General features: G+C 30.5%; 1 long non-coding RNA gene across 2 annotated transcripts in view; it reads left to right on the top strand.

The window, feature by feature from the left end:
* The window catches only part of LOC145271408 (uncharacterized), a 241237-nt gene that overhangs the window by 194118 nt on the left and 23227 nt on the right, over positions 1-23892 (top strand). The window lies entirely within an intron of this gene.

Raw genomic sequence — 23892 nt, 5'->3', positions numbered from 1 at the left:
ATTAAACTTAGACGTCAAAAAAAAAAACGGTTTGGAGACTTCATAAAAAAAAGTGAATATTAAGAAAAATATTAATGTATCTAGAAAATATTAAGATTTTTTTAAACAAATTATGCTGTGGAATGTCACTCTTCGAGTGTTGATTTCTTCCTAAGTACACGGTTGCCTCTCTAGTCTAAGGATTATTTATTTATTTGAAAATCGATTACCTATTCCTGATATTGCAACTTTATTCCCTTGGCAAGAACACGGCTTCACGTTTAAAAATTCTTTGTGAAAATCTATAATTTTCTGCAAACAAAACATATTTACTAACGTTTTATCTGCAAGTACTAAAGAACTGACTTTGGCTTTTTTATGAAATTAAAATATCGTGAATAAAAATTGTAGGTACTTGTACAGTTTAATCAAGACATTCAAAAGTAAAAATATCAACAAAAAAAAAAGGTTATATTGTACGTATCCATTTTGGACTGAAGATCTCCGAAAAAAAAATTCATTTAATTTGATCAAGTAGTTTGTTTTTTTGTTTGTTTGTTTTTTTTTACAGCAAAAAACACGTTTTTATGAGAGCGCGTTGAAGTCAGCCATTATGAAATTTGTTGAACACACCACGGGGAGATAACTCCAGTTAAAGCGCTGACACTCCCTCCCCATCTTTATGACTACTTTTCTTCCTAAAAACCGAACATTTAGCTTGTTATTATTACAAATTGTTTTATCGCTGTAAAATAAAAACTACTTGAAAATATTGTGATTATTAACAATAACCGTTTTATTAAGTGAATTTTTTTTTTCGGAGAACTTCGTTCCATAACGAATACGTACAATATAACCTTTTTTTCGATATTTTCATTTTTTTAATGCCTTGATTAAACTGTACAAGTACCAAATTTTATTTTAAAATATTTCTTTATTTTTTACGAAACATCTACAGTGCCGGCTAATAAAATTGGGTTTGTTTTGCTATACACACATATTCGAAAAAGGTATATTAAAAAAAAAACCCAAAACAAAAATATATAACAAATAAATGCTATCAAAGGCAAGATAAATTACTTTTCTATCTAAATGGATAAGTTTTTAGTATTTTTATTTAATGACTGTTTAATCAGTTCGAAAAACATACAGTGTTATTGAGATATTGCGGCGGTGGTGAACGTTAAGTTTGTGAAAATGAGTTAAAATTAAAAAATTTATACAAAATACTGTTAGAAACTCAATATATGTTACTGTGGCATAGGCTGACATAGTCATGGGATTTTTTAGTTTGGACTCATTTTTCCAAACTTAACCTATTCAACAGCAAGCTGGCCACCATTTGTCTTTTTTAAAATATATTGATAAACACTGTATGATTTTTGAACCGATTAAACATGTTACATCAAATAAAAACACTAAAAACTTATTCAGTTAGGTAGAAAAGTAACTTATCTTGCTTTTGATAACATTCATTTGTTATATATTTGTTATTTTGACAACTTTTTCGAATCCATCTGTATAGTAAAACAACCCATGAATATTATTCAAATAAACATTAATTTTTCCAATTAACAATATTTTCATTGAATTAAATATTGATTATTCAGTATTTTAGCAAAGAAAAAAAAATTGACTGCAAACAAATATTAATTAAAATATTGTGATTATTAACAATAATCGTTTTATTTTAAGACTTTACTTTATATTTTATTTAAAATCCCATAAATCAAGGTTAATAAATTATATATATATATATATATATATATATATATACTAGCATGGGTGCCCGGCGTTGCCAAGGTGTTTGTAGGTGTGTGAAAAAAAAAAAAAGGCAGGCTGGAACCCGTGACGCGAAGGCTGAAAAGCAAGTGAAAGAAAACTTTACATCTTACTGCAACGCTATGACGTGACAGGAAGTGTAAAATCTTGAAATTTTCAATCAAAAAGTTGACTTACAGAAATGGATAGTAAAGTGAATGAGTTCATGCAGGCACAGAAATGAACGTCTGGCTGCAGGCCAGTTAAGCTTCCCGCTTTCTGCCATTTATTTATTTGTTTCCCCACGATGTTGGGGGACCCCCCCCCCAGTGGGCAAATGAATAGCAATTGTCTGATATGAAGGGTTTCCCCCACATTGATCAAAGCTAATTGACTTTCTGGATGTCCCGGCCAGTAAGGTCAGCAAACTCATTCACTTTGATTAGTTTCACTTTATTTATACAAAAAAGCCAAACAAACATGTAAAAGGACAGAAAAGAGCAAATTTTTAAAAAGTCAGTCAAAATAAATGTAGAGACGACGTCCGTTTTCATATCTGAGGTAATCTAGGAAGAAGTATGAGGAAAGTTTGAAATAAATGGAACCAACGTGAAAACCCCCATGAAAAAAACCTTTCGTGGACTTTTATATTTATAGATATTGAAATTTATATATATAGATATTGTAATTTATATATAGAGATATTGATATTTATATATAGAGATATTGAAATTTATAATATAAAGCTGAACGTGTGTGTGTGTGGTCACGAATAGGCTCCTATATGGTTGACTATTTTACAAAACTGATTGCATATAATGATAGAAGATCAGTATGGATGGGTATGTTTCATCTGGCAGAACAATGGTTCATAAAAATTGTGGGGTCTGCGTTCGTGCCTGGCCCCCAAAGTATGGAAATAAAAAATGAAAAAAAAAAAATGTTTACAAGGGTTTTTGATATAGATGTACATAAGAATACTTTGATAAGTATGTTTCAACTTAAATAGGGATGGTATAATAAAATTGTGGTGTCTGCGTTCGCGCCTGTACTCCATGGAAATATGGCACAAACTTTAACAAAGACTTTTCATATCTATTTGCCAAAGTATACTTTGATAATTATGTTTCAGTTTGAAGAAATATGGTATAATAAAATTATTGGGTGTTCATTCGCACCTGACCTCCATAAATATGTCACAAAGATTAACAAGGTTTTTTAAAAGGGGTGAGGGTCCACAATAACACCTTAACTTTAATCTTAATTCACGTTAGCTTTTATTTATTTTTTTGAGTTGAATCATATTTTGTCGAATAAATTCACCTCATAAATTCACGTTCTTATTAAAGTGAAAGCCAAAAAAAAAGTCAGAACTTTAGACAATTCTCGACACAAATTTTGCATAACTCTGTTTTTTTCCTTCTCCACTTGCACATGGCAGTCTTTCGAAAATAGATAAATAATAAAAAATAAGAACGTTACTTGTTATTATGTCAAAAGAAGGAAAAAATCCTGCTCACGTGCTTACGTGTCTTTTTAAAAACATTTACATAACCTTTTTATTTATATATCTGTTTAAGTTTTTTTTTTTTTTTTTTTTTTTTTTGTCAGTGTAGTAGAAGGAATTCAGTTGATTTCTGCATGTTCTTTACATTAAAATAGTACAACCCTGAATCCAATGGTGCCATAGTACACTGTTCATTATTTAATTTAATTATCTTTACTTTCATCATATTTTGCTTGGGGTAAAATTTTTGAGAATCAAAACCTATCTATTTACAACCTCCACCTTTTCATAACCTATCATACTTTCATCAATCACAGTCCATTTTCTGTAGGCTGTTTTAGAACCCAGTCAACGACGGGTACTTCTGCTAGTTTATATATATAGATATTGAAATTTATATAGATATTGAAATTTATATAGATATTCAAATTTATATATATAGATATTCAAATTTATATATATAGATATTGAAATTTATATATATAGATATTCAAATTTATATATATAGATATTCAAATTTATATATATAGATATTCAAATTTATATATATAGATATTCAAATTTATATATAAAGAAGTTGAAATTTATATATAGAGATATTCAAATTTATATATAAAGAAGTTGAAATTTATATATAGAGATATTAAAATTTATATATAAAGATATTGCAATTTATATATACAGATATTGAAATTTATACATGGAGATATTGAAATTTATATATAGAGAGAGAGTAGATAATACAGTGGATGTGTTATCGGCAGCTCCAGTAACTCTCGCTTCTCCTATTTTGTCATTCAGTCCTCATTCAATGAGTGATTTTTCTGACAAAGAGTGAAGAAAAAGCTGCTTAAAGGTCAGTAGTACTTGGTGACCAGTAGTCTGAAATGTCGGAAATTTTTCTGTCTCTGTCTGTCCTTGTGGACATGTCACTAGTAAGGGTGCTGAAGGTAAACGTTTTGTCTGGGCTGACGTTATCCGCCTGATAGTCAGGGACCAGAACCTTGGATTAACCACTAAGGAGGCTGTCCTATCAGCAGGCGCAAAGTACTGGGACTGCTGTATTGCCATTTGGTGAGTGGATCTGGACCATGCAGTAGTCTCTGGTGGGGCCTCGATGCCATACTAGTGGGTAATTGTTACGGCTTTACCTTTTCGTGTGCTACAAAAAAAAAAAAAATTTTTCCTGTCTTTTTCTCTCTTACTTTCCCTCTCTGTACTGCTCTAACCAAGTATGCCGACCTATTCCACAAATCCCAAAACCTCAACATGAAATATCTCCAGAATAAAAACTCGATTAACTTGGATGTCTTCAAGTCCAATGTTAACAAATTCCTAATGAACCGCCCCCTTAAGTAAACACTTCATAAAATCTCCACACTAACGTAATGTACTTGCAATAACCCTTATCCCTGAGTGGCTTCCGGGCCTTGATAAGTGGTGATCACTGTGTAAAAAATGAAAAGAGAGATATTGAAATTTATACATGGAGATATTGAAATTTATATATAGACATTTTGAAATTTATATATACAGATATTGAAATTTATAAAGAGATTGAAATTTATATATAGAGAGATATTGAAATTTAAATACAAATATAGTGAAATTTATATATAGAGATATTGAAATTTATATATATAGATGTTAAAATTTATGAATAAAGATATTGAAATTTATATCTAGAGATATTGAATTTTATATCTAGAGATATTGAAATTTATATATAAAGATATTGAAATTTATATCTAGATATATTGAATTTTATATCTAGAGATATTGAAATTGATATAGACAGATATTGAAATTTATATATAAAGATATTGAAATTTATATATAAAGATATTGAAATTTATATAGAGAGATATTGAAATTTATATATATAAATATTTAATTTTTTATATATATATATATATATATATATATATTGAATGTTATATATATATTGAATGTTATATATATATTGAATGTTATATATATATTGAATGTTATATATATATATATTGAATGTTATATATATATATATTGAATGTTATATATATATATATATTGAATGTTATATATATATATATTGAATGTTATATATATATATATTGAATGTTATATATATATATTGAATGTTATATATATATATATTGAATGTTATATATATATATTGAATGTTTTATATATATATATTGAATGTTATATATATATATATATTGAATGTTATATATATATATATATTGAATGTTATATATATATATATATATTGAATGTTATATATATATATATTGAATGTTATATATATATATATTGAATGTTATATATATATATTGAATGTTATATATATATATATTGAATGTTATATATATATATATTGAATGTTATATATATATATATATTGAATGTTATATATATATATATATTGAATGTTATATATATATATATATTGAATGTTATATATATATATAGGTATTGAATGTTATATATATATAGGTATTGAATGTTATATATATAGGTATTGAATTTTATATATATAGATATTGAATTGAATAGAGATATAGATATTAAAATTTATAAATATAGCTATTAAAATTTATAAATATAGATATTAAAATTTTTATATACAGATATGGAAATTTATATATAAATATATTGAAATTTATACATATACATATTGAAATTTATATATGTAGATACTAAATTTATAAATATAGACATTGAAATGTATATATATAGATACTGAAATTTATAAATATAGACATTGAAATTTATATGTAGGGATATTGAAATGTATATATAGGTATATTGAAATTTAAAGAGATATATTGCAATTTATATATATAGATATTGAAACATATTTTTAGATATTAAAATTCATATATAAAGATATTTAAATTTATAAAGATATGGAAATTTATATATAAAGATATTGAAATTTATATATATAAAGATTTTGAAATTTATATAGAGAGATATTAAAAGTGATAAACATAGCTATTGAAATTTATATAGAGAGATATTGAATTTCAATTATAGAGATATTGAAATTTATATAGAGATATTTTAATTTATATATAGAGATATTGAAATTTATATAGAGAGATATTGAAATTTATATATATATATATTGACTTTTATATATATATAGATATTGAAGTTGATGTATATAGATATTGAATTTTATTCATATAGAAATTGAAATATATATATATATATATATAGAGAGAGAGAGAGGGAGAGAGAGAGAGAGAGATATTGCAATTTATATATATATATAAATAAATGTTTAGAGGTACAGAATTTATATATAGTTTTAAAAATAATATGCGGAAGTTTCTCGAGAGCTCTTTCGCCTATCATCTCGTCAGGAGAAAATTGATAGCAAACTAAATAATATTGTGTCGAAAAATAAAGAGTTCTAATGGGGAACTTATTAAATGTGCCAAAAATACGGGGATACTAAATAAATTTATTTACGTTTAAAAACGATTAAAATATTGGCACAACGAGGGAGAAAAAAAAGGGGGAGAAAAGATTCAAAGTTCCCCAAAGAGAAACAATGCGTTGGATGTTTCTTTTTGCCAGCACAAAGAAGGTTGACGCACCGCAATAGAGACAGCCTCCAAAATCTTTAAATGGTTTTTGGAGTCCACTCTATGTAGCACCTCGAACCAATCTATTTTATATCTATCGGCACAGCACGGGTTGTCAACCAAATGCTGGCCAATAGCAGAGTCCAAGGCTGCAGAAGGAGGGAGACCACCAGACCCCATCCTCCCTTGTCTGATCTTCGATGGAACATGCTGGTTTATACGAGTCAAAAGGTGCAAGGATGTTCGCCCAACATAACCAGGATCACACTGGCATCTAAACTGATATACAATATTACTATTTTGGATGTAAGGCAAACTATCCTTGCGAAAAGACGGAAAAGCAGGTCTCGTAGTATATACCAAACGCAAGGACACAGAATTGAAGCAGTCGTAAATACTTCTTCAAATTTGTTTGGAAATTCTATCACTCCCTTCCCCAAGCCACAAGTAATTTCAAATAAACCGGGCATTTCAAGGGTCCAAACTTTTTAGGGGATTTAAAATCCGTAACCTTTTTGAAAATACAGTCATCAATAAGGTCAACAGGATAACCATTATTGATGAATATTTCGCTGATCTTATCGAGTTCGACATCTAATCTGTTAGGCAAACAAATCATGAGGGCTCTATGTACCAAAGTATTAATTAAGCCGACCTTACGTGATTTAGGTACAAAAGACAACCAGTTCACATATAGGCCAGTAAATGTCGGCTTTCTATAAATTGTAGTGAGAAAGCCCCCCTTGAGCGTTCGACAAGAACATCCAAGAAAGGAAGCGAATTGTCCTTCTCACTTTCCATAGTGAACTTAAGAGCCCCATGTAAAGAATTCAACCTATTAAAAAATATCGACGCTACACTTTGCAATGGAAAAATAGCAAAAGTGTCGTCAACATATCTGAAATATGCAGTGGGTTTAGTTGTAGAATTAAACATAACGGATTCATGGTACCCGACGAAAATATCCGCTAAAGTTGGGGCCAACGGACCCCCATTGAAACCCCGTCAACCTGACAGTACATAATATCACAAAAACTAAATTCCACGGATTTAGTAGACATTAAAATGAGTTTAATAAGAATCTCTTTAGAAAACCGTGGAGCAGTCAGGCGACCATCATATAAAGCGTCGGTACATATGCGTATAGTCTTATCCAATGGTATGTTGGTAAAAAGACTAGAGACATCAAATGAGCACATAAAAGACGTCTCTGCATTTAAATCCAGTACACGTACACAATCAACGAACCGAAAAGAATCTGGGATACAATGCGTGGTGTATAACTCGCGCACAGGTTGCAGAATTTCCACAAGCCACTGAGCCAAAGAATGTTGTGCTCAACCAACCATTGATAAAATAGGTCTCAGTGGAACACCTTGCTTATGGATTTTGGGGAGACCATACATTCTGGGACGTTGTGACCCAGAGGGCCTGATCCTGTCATAGACATCCTTGCAGAAAACCTTCTTTTTAAATAATGCAAGTAGACGTCTTTGCATTTTAGCCTCGTTCTTGCAAGTATTATCCGTCAACTCGATAGGGCCGAGTTTACGGAATTTCGAACCATCATTGAGAATAATTGCCATTTTCTCAATGTAGTCCGATTTATCCAAAATCACCACTCCTGCACCTTTGTCTGGTTTACACATATAAATATCAGTATTAGACTTTAACACTTTCATAGTCTTAAATTGCGTTATGTTCCAGACAAAGTCGCTATGATCGACAGGAATGTTACTATATCGGTGAGCTAAGGCAATTAAATAAGATTTCATCCCAACAATTTTTTCTGGGGAATTTGGCACATTATGTCTAAGTTGAGAGAACAAAACTTCAAAGCTTTATAGTTATTTAGTATCCCCGTACTTTTGGCACATTTAATAAGTTCCCCATTAGAACTCTTTATTTTTCGACACAATATTATTTAGTTTGCTATCGATTTTCTCCTGACGAGATGATAGCCGAAAGAGCTCTTGAGAAACTTCCGCCTATTATTTTTAAAACTATATATATATATATATAGATAGATAGATAGATATTGAATCTTATAGAAATATTGAAATTATATATATATATATAGATATTGAATCTTATACATAGAAATATTGAAATTTATATATATATATATATATATATATATCGAATTTTATATAGAGAGATATTGAATTTTATAGATATTGAAATTTATACATACACATATTGACATTTATATATAGAGATCTTGAAATTTATATACAAAGATATTGAAATTTATATATATAAATATTGAATTTTATATATATAGTTATTGAATTTTATATATATAGTTATTGAATTATATATAGAGATATTGAATTTTATATATATATATATATATATGGATATTGAAATTTATTTATATAGATATTAAAATTTATATATATAGATATTGAAATTTTTATATAGATATCGAAATTTATATATATAGCTATGTAAATTTTTATATATAGATATTGCAATTTATATAAAAAGATACTGAAATTTATATATATAGATATTAAAATTTATACATATATCGAAATTTATATATAGAGATATTAAAATTTATACATATATCGAAATTTATATATAGAGATATTTAAATTTATAAATATATAGATAATGAAATTTATATCGCTATTTAAATTTTTGGTGAACAGAACGTTGTACTGCAGGAGGAGGTACGTTTGCTGATCTTGCCTCACCTCTTGATTTTGATAGCTTCCTCAAAAGTGAAGCGTAATAGGCTCCTGTAATTGTGGTACCCTTTGTCAGGAAATCTGTCATCACTACGCCGTCCTGGTCTCAGAAGACTGAGCATGACCTTGCCAGCGGAGGGCTGCACCCTTGCCTTCATTGGAGCTGGTGAGTCCAAGTGCTTCCACTTCATTGACTGGGCTTTGGTCTCTGGATAATAATGATGGACCCAGGTTTCATCCTGTGTAATCAGTCTTTTGAAAAACTTTGGTTCATCTTCTTGGCACATCTCCAAATTCATCCTCGAGCACTCAATGAGTTCTCACTTCTGGAATTGTGTGAGAAACCTGGACATCCATCTGGCAGACACCTTATGAATATGCAAATGGTCATGAATGATAGTTTCCACAGTTCCTGTACTAATCTTGACATCTTGTGCTATTTGGCGAATACTAATGCACCGATCTTCCAAAATGGCAGCCTCAACTTAACGGACAGATGCCTCATCAATGGCAGAATGGGGGAGACCAGTTCTGGGAGCTGTTTCCACAGACTTCCGGCAATGTTTGAATTCACGATGCCAGAGTTTTACAAGATCATATGATGGGGTATTATCACCATCAGTTTCTTTCATTTCATCAAAAGTCTCCTGTGGTGTGCATCCTTTCAAATACAAAAACCGGATCACTGCTCAACATTGAACAGGCTCCATTTCACACCTGACTCAGTTCAAACACCTGTAAAACACGAATCACAATTAGTTCAGAGCTGTAATTTGCCACATACCCTGTAGAGATATAAATCATTGCACATGTAACATTTCAGCTTGATCAGAGAACTAGAAATGGGTTAGCGGCATTACTTATTGCAAGCACCTTGTACTGAAATTTATAGAGAGATATTGGAATATATATATATATAAAGATATTGAAATTTATATATAAAGGTATTGAAATTTATATATATAGGTATTGAAATTTATATATATAGATATTGAAATTTATATATATAGGTATTGAAATTTATATATATAGGTATTGAAATTTATATATATAGATATTGAAGTTATGTATAGATATTGAAATTGTGTACTGTATGAGTATCTTGTGTAGGAGACGGGGAGTCTCGTCGTGGGTGACGAAGCGTTTCACTGAAGAACCACGGCAACACACAGCGAACCAACAATGACAGCCACGGCGCGAAGGTAACTAACAAAGCTCAGCTGACTGCACGAATAGAACTGGAACCCAACGGTCACTGTACTGATCGCCACGAACGTCAGAACCCGACTGCCTCGCACCTCCAATGGACCGATTTTTATTCCTCAAGATGGCCTAGCTAATTTGCATCCCCGCGAGATTTCGCGCGATCCTGCAAGATTCCGTCTCTAATAAAAGCAGGCAGGCGCCATCTTGAAACTCTTTCGTCCGCTGCCCCGACCACAGGATCAGCCACCACCCCACACGCCAGGCACACACGGACCCTCTTGCGCCGAGGGCTACGGTTAGTCTCACACTCCCCCCTGGTCTCCAGATCACATACGTGACACGGCGGACGTGGCCGTTTGATTCGAGCACTCCTGCGGAGGGGTATTGCCGGGACTTCCTCATCGGAGCTCTCAGAAGTGTCATCGGAAGCATCAGCATTAGAGCTCGCAGTTGAGTCATCAGGTGCGTGGGGCACAGGTTGGATCCATCGCTCATCGTCGGATGACTCGCACCTTCCACTGCTCGCCGATTGATCAGCGCTTAGAGCGGGCCGGACATCCCTTACGTGGCGCGGAGTATCATCGACTAGTATGGCCTGTTCACTGATGACGCCGGTGACCCGCTCCCTCCAAAAGCTGCTGGTGCACCGGCCGCCGGGTGGCTTCACCCAGACGGTATCTCCCACTTGGTACGTCCCCTGGGGTTCTCGTTGGTTGGGTAGACACACTTCAACGTCCTTGACGCGCACGTGGTAGTGATGAATCGCATCAGCGGGCACACTGCCGCCAGTCACGGCGTCCTTAGGCGTTGTGTTGTATCTGTAAACCGCCTCCGCGATCGTACACTTCTTCCTGGCCGCGATCCTCTTCACGGTTCGGTGGCACCGCTCCGCTATGCCGTTGCCGCTCGGCACATACGCGCATCGGTGTCGAAGGCGGATCCCCCAGTTGTCCATAAAATGCCTAAATTCCCTGCTGCAGAACGCCATGTCGTTATCCGTGAGGATCTCCTCAGGCGGCCCCCTTTCGTAGAATATGGATTCCAATTCGTGGATGACACTGGTGGAATCCTGCCTCGCTAATTGGCGCCAAATCGTGAACCTCGTTGGCCCGCAGTCTATCAGCGTGAGGAAGTGTTGGCTGCCGTAGTGGGTTATATCCATACCCAACCGACTCCAAGTCGCGTCCACTCCCAGCTGTCCTTTCCGCCATCTGGCTGGGGCGGGGTCGATGGACTGGCACGTTTGGCACTCCCGGACCACTGCTCTTACTGCGCTTTTTGGTATTGATGGTCTAGCCAACTTCACAAAGTAGTAGGTCCGTTGTACTCCGGGGTGCCCACTGTCGTGATGTATCTTCCTGATTTCGTCCTCCTCGACGGAGGCAGCACACAGAGGCAATGGCTTAGCTTCTTTCTTCATAGCCTCATACCATCTCCGTGGTACCCGAGTGAGCTTGTCGGCGAGGTTGTAGTGCGAGGTGACGAGCACTACGTCTACGGACAGGTTGTATTCCGTCACCAGTTTTTTCACAGTCTCCAGCCTCCGTCTTATCAGCATTTCGCTGGCTGCCTTGGTGCGTGCCCTGGCCTTGCTCGTGAGTGTGTCCGACACCCAGTGGTGCACGCAAAGTGAGTCAGTGTGCACACGCAGTTTCTTCACTTCCCATTGAAGTGCCAGGTTAATGCCCTTTATTACAGCGTCGAGTTCTGCCAGGTTGATATGGGCAGCATCATTCGCCGGTCGCAGCCAGCAGGCATCCTCAACTACGGCCCCATCTTTCTCCAAAACTACACCGATCGCTAGAGAACTTGCGTCCACCCACACGCTCAGTTCGTCTCCCTGCACGCACCAGTCCCCTGTGGCGGGGTCATTCTTTTTCACACTAGCGACGGTCTCCTTTAACATTCGAACCAATAGTTCGTCGGTTATCTCATCGTCCCAGCCTTTGGTGACCGCATTTGCCCTCCTTTTTATGACGCCTGTCGCTGCACGAACCCATCCGCATACTGGAAGGTGCCCCACAAGTTTCCCGCACAGGGAGAACACGGCACGTCTTGTGTAAACGTCGGGAACTGCGGTTCCACGCCTCCACTTCAGGATCCCTCGCTCCTCTTGAACGCTCAAGCCCAATACGCGGGCGCCATCCTCAAGCCGCTCAGAGTCCTTGCAGTTTAGACCAAACTCGGCAAGTTTGGATCTTACGCGCGAAGATGACACGATATCTTCGTTCACGTATATATCGTCAATATACGCCGATGTTCCCTTTCTGATCCATTCTTCTTGTGACAACACGGCATTGACGATAGCCTTCATTATCTGGGGTGCTACGTTTAGCCCAAATCCGAGTCGCGTAAGACAGTATCTCTTCCCGGAAAACATCACTGTCTGGAAAGGCCACATCGCCTTGCCGATCCGGACCTGCAAGTATGCTTTTCTCAAGTCCAGTAGGGACACATTGGACCCCTGCCGGCGCCACTCTCGCAGCTTGCTGGCACAGACGTCGGCGTCCGCTGTGAACGCATCAACATGCGCATTCAACTCGCGGTAGTCCATTACCGGCCTCACCTTTGACTTGTTAGGTTGGGCAACTGCCATCAGCGTTATCAGGCCCTTGGGGGGTCCAAGTTTGTCGTAGGGGTATGGACTCAGCCAACTGTTCTTAATCCATTCACGGAGCTCGCTTTCGTATGCAGGTCTTATCTGGTCGGGCATACGGTACTCTGCCACTTTGTTTTGTAGTTTGGCCGGTTCCTTGTCTTCTGACCACCTCCAAGTGGCGGTCCACGCCTTCTGTTGGTCGTCGAATTCCGCACTGAAGTCCGGCTGGTCGACTCTTAGAGCTGCGCACACCGGGGGCCTATCCTGAAACTCTACAACGCCAGCGCGCGTTATGCGCACGCCGCCCAGGGCTTTGATGGCATCATAGCCTAGCAACAGGTCGAAACTCAGCGGCTTTTCGCATGTCACCAGCGCTTCGACGTTGGCCGAGTTCCCAGTTCTTGTGCGAATGTGTACCACACCCACGCCGCAACACATTCGTATTTTTCCAGTAATGGTAGTTATCCTGACGTTCTTCTTTTTCCACGCCCGACAGAAGTCCTCACACACTATGGTGCGGGAGCAACCGGAATCAAGGAGGGCTGAACATAACATGTCATTAACTCGGACCTGAATGACCGGGAGCGCCTTGTTTATTTTCTGTTCGGGGAAGAGGTCGGCACTGGCACCTTGTCCCCGTCCCCGTTTCCCGCACAGTCTCGGGCCATGTGCCCAGTCTTGTTACAGCGGTAGCAGCGAACAGCTGTTGACCGCCTTCTACAATTTCTTGCCATGTGGCCCCGCCCGTTGCATCTGTAGCAGATGACATCACCTTGCGGGCTGGGTCCCTGAGACGGTCCTTCGCCACTTGGTGGGGCCTGTGCGACGGCGACTACCGGTTCCTGCACCGTCGAGTCATCCTTCATTATTGTCCTGGCTCTGTCCACTAGGTCACTCAGCGATAGTGAGGACATGGTAGAGGTTGCTCGCAGGAGCTGCTTTGCTCCAGTGGGGAGTCCTGACAGGAATTTGTAGGCTAGGGCCCTCTCGGGAAGACCGCCGAACTACACCGTCAGCTTCTTAAGTTCGGCAAGATACACGTCCACAGTTTCGCCCAAGCGTATAGACCTCGTCTCAAACTGCTCCCATGCAGTGGCGGGGTCAGTGGCGAACGCCCTGTACAACGCGGCCTTGATACTCGAGTAGTCACACTTCTCCTCAGCGCTGAGTTGCTGATATACAGCGAAGGCCCCGCCGGTCAGCCGCAGAGGAATCACGCGCTCGACATTTTTCACGCCGGACAACTGACAATGTAACTCGACCTTCTCAATCCAGCTGAGTACCGGGTCGGATCCGTCGAATTCCGGTATCAACTTTAGATCGAACCTATCCGCCATTGAAGAAAAGAAAACCAAGTTCGGAGTGGGGGGCCGAAATAGCTTGTATGAGTATCTTGTGTAGGAGACGGGGAGTCTCGTCGTGGGCAACGAAGCGTTTCACTGAGGAACCACGGCAACACACAGCGAACCAACAAACAATGACAGCCACGGCGCGAAGGTAACTAACAAAGCTCAGCTGACTGCACGAATAGAACCGGAACCCAACGGTCACTGTACTGATCGCCACGAACGTCAGAACCCGACTGTCTCGCACCTCCAATGGACCGATTTTTATTCCTCAAGATGGCCTAGCTAATTTGCATCCCCGCGAGATCTCACGCGATCCTGCGAGATTCCATCTCTAATAAAAGCAGGCAGGCGCCATCTTGAAACTCTTTCGTCCGCTGCCCCGACCACAGGATCAGCCACCACCCCACACGCCAGGCACACACGGACCCTCTTGCGCCGAGGGCTACGGTTAGTCTCACATGTACATATAGATATCAAAATTTATATAGATATTGAAAGTTATATATAGAGATATAGATATTTATATATGTATATTTAAATTTATATATAGACATATTGAAATTTATGTATATATTGTTATTGAAATTAATATATATATATATATATTGTTATGGAAATTTATATATAAAGATGTTGGAATTTATATATAGAGATATTGAATTTTATATATATATATATATATATATATATATATAGGCATTGAATTTTATATATATAGATATTGAACTTTATATATATATATATATATATATATATATATATATTGATATTTATAGATATTGATATTTATATATATATATATATATTGATATTTATAGATATTGATATTTATATATATATCCATATATTGATATTTATAGATATTGATATTTATATATATATATATATATATTGATATTTATAGATATTGATATTTATATATATATATATATATATATTGATATTTATAGATATTGATATTTATATATATATATAGATATTGGTATTTATAGATATTGATATTTATATATATATATATATATATATATAGATATTGATACTTATATAGATATTGATATTTATATATAAAGATATTGATATTTATATAGATATTGATATTTATATAGATATTGATATTTATATATAAAGATATTGATATTTATATAGATATTGATATTTATATATATAGATATTGATATTTATATATATAGATATTGATATTTATATATATAGATATTGATATTTAAATATATATAGATATTGATATTTAAATATATATAGATATTGATATTTAAATATATATAGATATTGATATTTAAATATATATAGATATTGATATTTATATAGATATAGATATTGATATTTATATAGATATAGATATTGATATTTATATAGATATAGATATTGATATTTATATAGATATAGATATTGGTATTTATATATTGATATTGATATTTATATATTGATATTGATATATAGATATTTATATTGATATTTATATATATATATATTAATATTTATATATATATATATATATTGATATTTATATATAGATAGATATTGATATTTATATATATATATATATAGATATTGATATATATATATGTATATAGATATTGATATATATGTATATAGATATTGATATATATATATATAGATATTGATATATATATATATATAATATTGATATTTATATGTATATATATATATAGAGAGAGAGAGATATTATATATATATATAATATTGATATTTATATATATATATATATATAGAGAGAGAGATATTGATATATATATATAGATATTGATATTTATATATATATATATATATAGAGAGAGAGAGAGATATTGATATTTATATATATAGAGAGAGAGATATTGATATTTATATATATATATATAGAGAGAGAGATATTGATATTTATATATATAGAGAGAGATATTGATATTTATATATATATATATATATATAGATATTGATATTTATATATATAGAGAGAGATATTGATATTTATATATATATATATATATATAGATATTGATATTTATATATATATAGAGAGAGATATTGATATTTATATATATATATATATATATAGATATTGATATTTATATATATAGAGAGAGATATTGACATTCATATATAGCTATAGACATTGAATTTTATATATATATATATATATATATATATATATATATAGATATTCAAATTTATATATAAACATGTTGAAATTTATACATAAACATATTGAAATTTATATATACAAGATGTTTAAAGTTTTATATACAGATATTTAAATTTACATATAAATATATTGGAATTTATATATACAGATATTTAAATTGATATTGAATTATATATAGGGAGATATTAAAATTTATATATATATATATATATATATATATATATATATATATTGAAATTTATATATAGAGATATCGAAATTAATATATATAGATATGGAGATTGATATCTAAAGACACTGAAATTATATATATATATATATATATATATATATATATATATATATATATATATATATATATATAAGTAAATTCTTGGTACAGCAAAATGGAAGGAGAAATTTCAGAGGAAACATAATTTATTAATTAATTTTATTTTTTATTTCGGACTTTTAGTCTCATCTTTATTAGTTGTTGTTTTTGGATCTTTTTATTGGTTCACAACGTTTCGGCCAACTTCCTCTGGCCTTCGTCAGGTGGTAACCGCGACGGATAGGAACTTCGAATCTCCTAACTGCATTCTCAGCTATCACTGCCATCCGTAGTTGTTGTCGTCTCACCACATTTTTGACCAATTACCTCTGGCACGCTTTGGGTGGGATTGAAACCGTTATCTTCAGACAATGTTCATCTGGAACCGTAGAGATTCAACGTCTCTATCAACTGCGCCACGGGCCCCGAAGGGCGATCAAGGTTGGATTCTTTGATCTTATAAATCCATGTTTATTTATTATCTGATCTTCCATAGTCGGGTCCGTACCGATTGGTATATATATATATTATTTCTTAATTGGAATTCATCTTTCTTCTTTTTTTTTTTTTTTTTTTTTTTTGAGATGAGCATTATATGTTAATTTTATTTTTTATTTCGGACTATTAGTCTCATCTTTATTAGTTGTTGTTTTTGGATCTTTTTATTGGTTCACAACGTTTCGGCCAAACATAATTTAATTTAAATACCAAAGAAACAAAAAAAAAAAAAAAACGGGCAGGTGGAATTATTAAAATTTCCTTAAGGCCTTATCGTCTGACCCTCTAAGAGGAAACCTCAGAATGATAAATTAAAAGCTAAGAATCCAATGAGGAAAGAGGGGAACTTGGTTTCAGTTGGAAGACCAGTGAGAAAAAAATATATATATATAATCTCACTGTTCAGGTGGTTTTAAATCAGTAAATATTTCCAACTGATGTTTGAAAATCTTTTGTCTACAACCAAGTCCCCCTCTTTCCTCAGTCGATTCTTAGCTTTTAATTTATCATTTTGACGTTTCCTCTTAGAGGGTCAGACGATAAGGCCTTAAGGAAATTTTAATAATTCCACCTGCCCGTTTTTTTTTGTTTCTTTGGTATTTAAATATATATATATATAGATATTAAAATTTTTCTATATAGATATTGAAATTAATATATAAAGATATTGAAACGTATATATATCGATATTTAAATTTACATATATCGATATTGAAATTTATATATATAGATATTGAAGTTTATATATATAGATATTGAAATGTGTATATAAAGATATCGAAATTCATATATGTATATAGGTATTGAAATTTATACATATTGAATTTTATATGTATAGATATTTAATTTTATATGTATAAATATTGAATTTTAAATATATATAGGTATTGACTTTTATATATATAGATATTGACTTTTATATCTATAGATATTGACTTTTATATATATAGATATTGACTTTTATATATAGAGATATTGACTTTTATATAGAGATATATTGACTTTTATATAGAGAGATATTGAAATTTATATATATATTGAAATTTACATGTATATATATCGAAATTTATATATATAGATATCGAAATTAATATCTAAAGATACTGAAATTTATATATATAGATGTTGTAAATTATATATATAGATATTGACATTTATAAAGATACTGAAATTTATATATATAGATATTATAATTTATATATATATTAAAATTTATATATAAAGATATTGAAATTTGTATATAAAGATATTGAAATTTATATATAACTAGCGGGGGGGTACCCGGCATTGCCCGGGTGTTTGTAGGTGTGTGTATGGGGGGGATAAGTAATAACCTGAAACGATGTTAAAAAATCGGAAAAACCAAAAAAAAAAAAAAACAGCGAAAAAAAACCCGCTGTGTGTAGGGGGGGGAAGTAAACTAAAGAATAAGCGAAGTAAAATAAATAAGGAAACGTTGCACACGTGTCTAAAGAGGTAAAAGGAAAAAAAATAGTTTTGGTCGTGAGGCTGGATTGAACCCGGGAGCCTTGACGCGGAGGGGAAACAAACTCCAACCACTTAACCATTTAGGCCAAGAGTAAGAGGAATTGATTATAGTGTTAAAATAAGACTTATAAAGCGAGTGAAAGAGGTTTGATTGACAGATAGCCACTAAATGAGGTCATCGCGGGAGCATTACGAGATGACATAGCAGTATTTTATTTTTTTTGTTTTACTTCACATTAGCGTTTATTAAATTACGTATTTCGTTTCCTGTCTAGACATCTCTCTCTATCTGTCTCTCTCTCTCTCTCTCTCTGTTTGCATCTCTCTTTCTGTTTGCGTCTCCCTCTCTCTCTGTTTGCATCCCTCTCTCTCTGTTTGCATCTCTCTCTCTCTCTCTCTCTCTCTCTCTCTCACTTCGTCTTCCTGACTCTAAAGAGTGTTACTAAAAAAGAAAATGGCGTCTGGCTGTTCTTTTTTTTTTTTGTAAAAACTTCGATTTTTTGTAAGCATATTTTTTTTTACTTCACATTTTTGGCTTGTTATTTTTCGTTTAACTATCGTATCTAACTATTTTTAACGCGCTAATAACTTTGGTAACGTTGTTATAGCGTGGAAGTTCATAGTTTATCTTTTTTTTTTTTTTTACATAGGCATCACCACTTTATCAAGGCCAAGAGGCCACTCAAGGATAAGGGTTAAAGAGTGTACAGTAGAAATTGGACAATATAGTAATCAGTAGTAATGAAAATTTGGTAAATTTGATAACTTATATGGAACGGCTCATCAAGAACTTATTTACTTTAGACTTGAACACAACCATATTGTAGTCAGCCGGAAAGCAGGAAAACAGAAGACAATTCCACAGGCGTGCAGTTCTAAGAAAGAAGCTTTGTTCATGGAATCTACGTTTAGGTTTAGGCACAGATAAAGAGTGGGGGGAATTATTGATAGTGTTTATCTTGTGTGAGGGTTAAAAAAATTATACCGATAACAACAATGTTTTTAAATTCAGACTGCCATTAGAGCTTGCTGACGTCAAGATCACGTGACATGGCTCAGCGGGTTTTAAATACAAGTTGACCCAAAATAAACGGCCCCGTGTACACTTTATGTAGAAGAGTTGGCGCCCGTATTTTTGGGGGCAGTTATAAATACATTTAAAAATATGTAATGTCTAACATTAAAATGTCACTTTTTTTTGGGCCCCCCCCCCTACAGAAAATCGATCAGTTGACTGATGGTCCTTTTGGGTCCATTTTTCGATATTTGTCGTCCGGAGGGTGGGGCTTTCATATGAGACCAAGTTTGTGAAATATTTTTCCATCAGTCAAAAGTTTTTAGCAGACACACATACATACATACATACATACATACATACACACATACATACATACATTTTCGCTTTTATATATATAGAAGATATCGAAACTTATATATATGGTTATTGAAATTTATATATATATAGATATTAAAGTTTATATATATAGATATTGAAATTTATATATAAATATTGAAATTTATATAGATAGATATTGAAATTTATATATAAATATTGAAATTTATATAGATAGATATTGAAATTTATATATATAGATATTGAAATTTATATATAGAGATATTGAAATTTATATATAAAGATATTGAAATGTATATATAAAGATATTGAAATGTATATATAAAGATATTGAAATGTATATATAAAGATATTGAAATTTATATATAGAGATGTTTAAATTTATATATAGGGATGTGTAAATTTATACATAGAGATATTGAAGTTTATATATATATATTGAAATAGAGATATTCAATTTATATAGAGAGATACTGAAATGTATATATAAAGATATTGAAAGTCACATATAGAGATATTGAAATTTATATGCATAGAGATATTTAAATTAATATATAAAGATATAAAAAATTATATAGTGAGATTTTTATATTTATAGATATTGGATTTTATATATTGAATTTTATATATAGATATTGAAATTATATAAATTTATATATATATGTATATAGATATAGAAATTTATATATAGTTATTGAACTTTATATATATATATATATATATATATATATATATATATAGAAAGATAGATATAGATATTGAAATTTATATATATATATATATATATAGATATTGAAATTTATATATATATATATATATAGATATTGAAATTTATATATATATATACATATATATAAAGATATTGAAAGTAAAATATATATATATTTAGATATTGAATTTTATATATATAGATATTCAATTTTATCTATATATATATATATATATATATATATATATATATATATTGAAATTTATATAGAAAGATACTGAAATTAAAAAAATATATAGAGAGAGAGACTGAATTAAATTTTATATAGATATATATATTTAAATTTATATATAAAGATATTGAAAGTAATATATATACATATATATATTTAAATTTATATATATAGATATTAAATTTTATATATATAGATATTAAATTTTATACATATAGATATTGAATTTTATGTATGTAGATATTGAATTATATATATGGACATTGAAATTTATATATAAACATTGAAATTTATATATATAGATATTGAAATTTATATATATAGATATTGAAATTTATATATAGAGATATTGAAATTTATATATAGAGATGTTAAAATTTATATATAGAGATGTTTAAAATTATACATAGAAATATTGAAGTTTATATATATATATATATTGAAAATTATACATAGAGATATTGATATTTAGATATAAAGATATTGAAATTTATATATAAAGATATTGAAATTTATATATAAAGATATTGAAATTCATATATAGAGATATTGACATTTACATGTATAGATATATTTAAATTTATATATACAGATGTTGATTTTTATATTTATAGATATTGAATTATATATATATATATCCATATTGAACTTTATATATATAGAAATATTTAATTATATATAGAGAGATATTGAAACTTACATGTATATATATCGAAATTTATATATATAGATATAGAAATTTATATCTAAAGATACTGAAATTTATATATATAGATATTTAAATTTTTATATATAGATATATATATATACATATATTGAAATTTATTTATATATATATATATATATATATAAATTCAAATATCTGTATATATAAATTTATATATATATATATATAAATTTATATATACAGATATTTGAATTTATATAGATATTGAATTTTATATATAAAGATATTTAAATTTATATATAAAGATATTTAAATTTATATATAAAGATATTTAAATTTATATATATATATATTGAAATTTATTGAATTTTATGTATATAGATACTGAATTATAGATATTGAAATTTATATATAGAGAGATGTGTAAATTTATATGTATATAGATGTTGAAATTTATATATATCGATATTGAAATTTATATGCAACGATATGAAATTTATATATGCAGATATCGAAATTTATATATAGAGATCTCGAAATTGTTATATATCGCTATCGAAATTTATATATACATATATATCGAAATTTATATATAGAGATATTGAAATTTATATACAGCGATATCGAAATTTATATATAGTGATATCGAAAGTTATTTATAGAGATATTGAAATTTATAAATATAGATATATAAATTTATATATATTGATATTGAAATTTATATAGAGAGATTTAAATTCAGATATTAGAATTTATAGATATATAGTTATTGAAATGTATATATATATTGATATTGAAATTTATATAGATATGCAAATTTATATATAAAGGTATTGAAATTTTATTATATATTGAAATTTATATGGAGAGATATTGAATTTTATATATATAGATATTCAATGTTATATATGTAGATATTGAATTATAGAGGGATATTGAAATGTATACATATGTACGTATTGAAATTTATATATAGATATTGTAATTTATATATAGAGATATGGAAATTTGTGTGTATATATATATATATATATATATATATATATAAGATGTTGATATATATATATATATATATAAGATGTTGATAAATATATATATATAAGATGTTGATATATATATATATATATATATAAGATGTTGATAAATATATATATATAAGATGTTGATATATAAATATATATATATATATATAAGATGTTGATATATAAATATATATATATATATAAGATGTTGATATATAAATATATATATATATATAAGATGTTGATATATAAATATATATATATATATAAGATGTTGATATAGATATATATATATATATATATAAAGATGTTGAAATTTATATATATATATAAAGATGTTGAAATTTATATATAGATGTTGAAATTTATATATATATATATATATATATATAGATGTTGAAATTTATATATATATATATATATAGATGTTGAAATTTATATATATATAGATGTTGAAATTTATATATATATAGATGTTGAATTTATATATATATAGATGTTGAATTTATATATATATAGATGTTGAAATTTATATACATATAAATGTTAAAAATTATATACATATAGATGTTGAAATTTATATATATACATTTAGATGTTGAAATTTATATATATATATAGATGTTGAAATTTATATATATATATAGATGTTGAAATTTATATATATATATATATATATATTGATGGTTAAATGTATATATATATAGATGTTGAAATTTATATATTGATGGTTAAATATATATATATATATATATATTGATGGTTAAATGTAT

The sequence above is a fragment of the Euprymna scolopes genome, chromosome 46 (assembly GCF_053919585.1).
Source record: "Euprymna scolopes isolate OS-2025 chromosome 46, ASM5391958v1, whole genome shotgun sequence".
Taxonomy (NCBI): domain Eukaryota; kingdom Metazoa; phylum Mollusca; class Cephalopoda; order Sepiida; family Sepiolidae; genus Euprymna; species Euprymna scolopes.
Note: the sequence above shows the minus strand (reverse complement) of the source record. Positions and strands in the feature narration are given on the sequence as shown.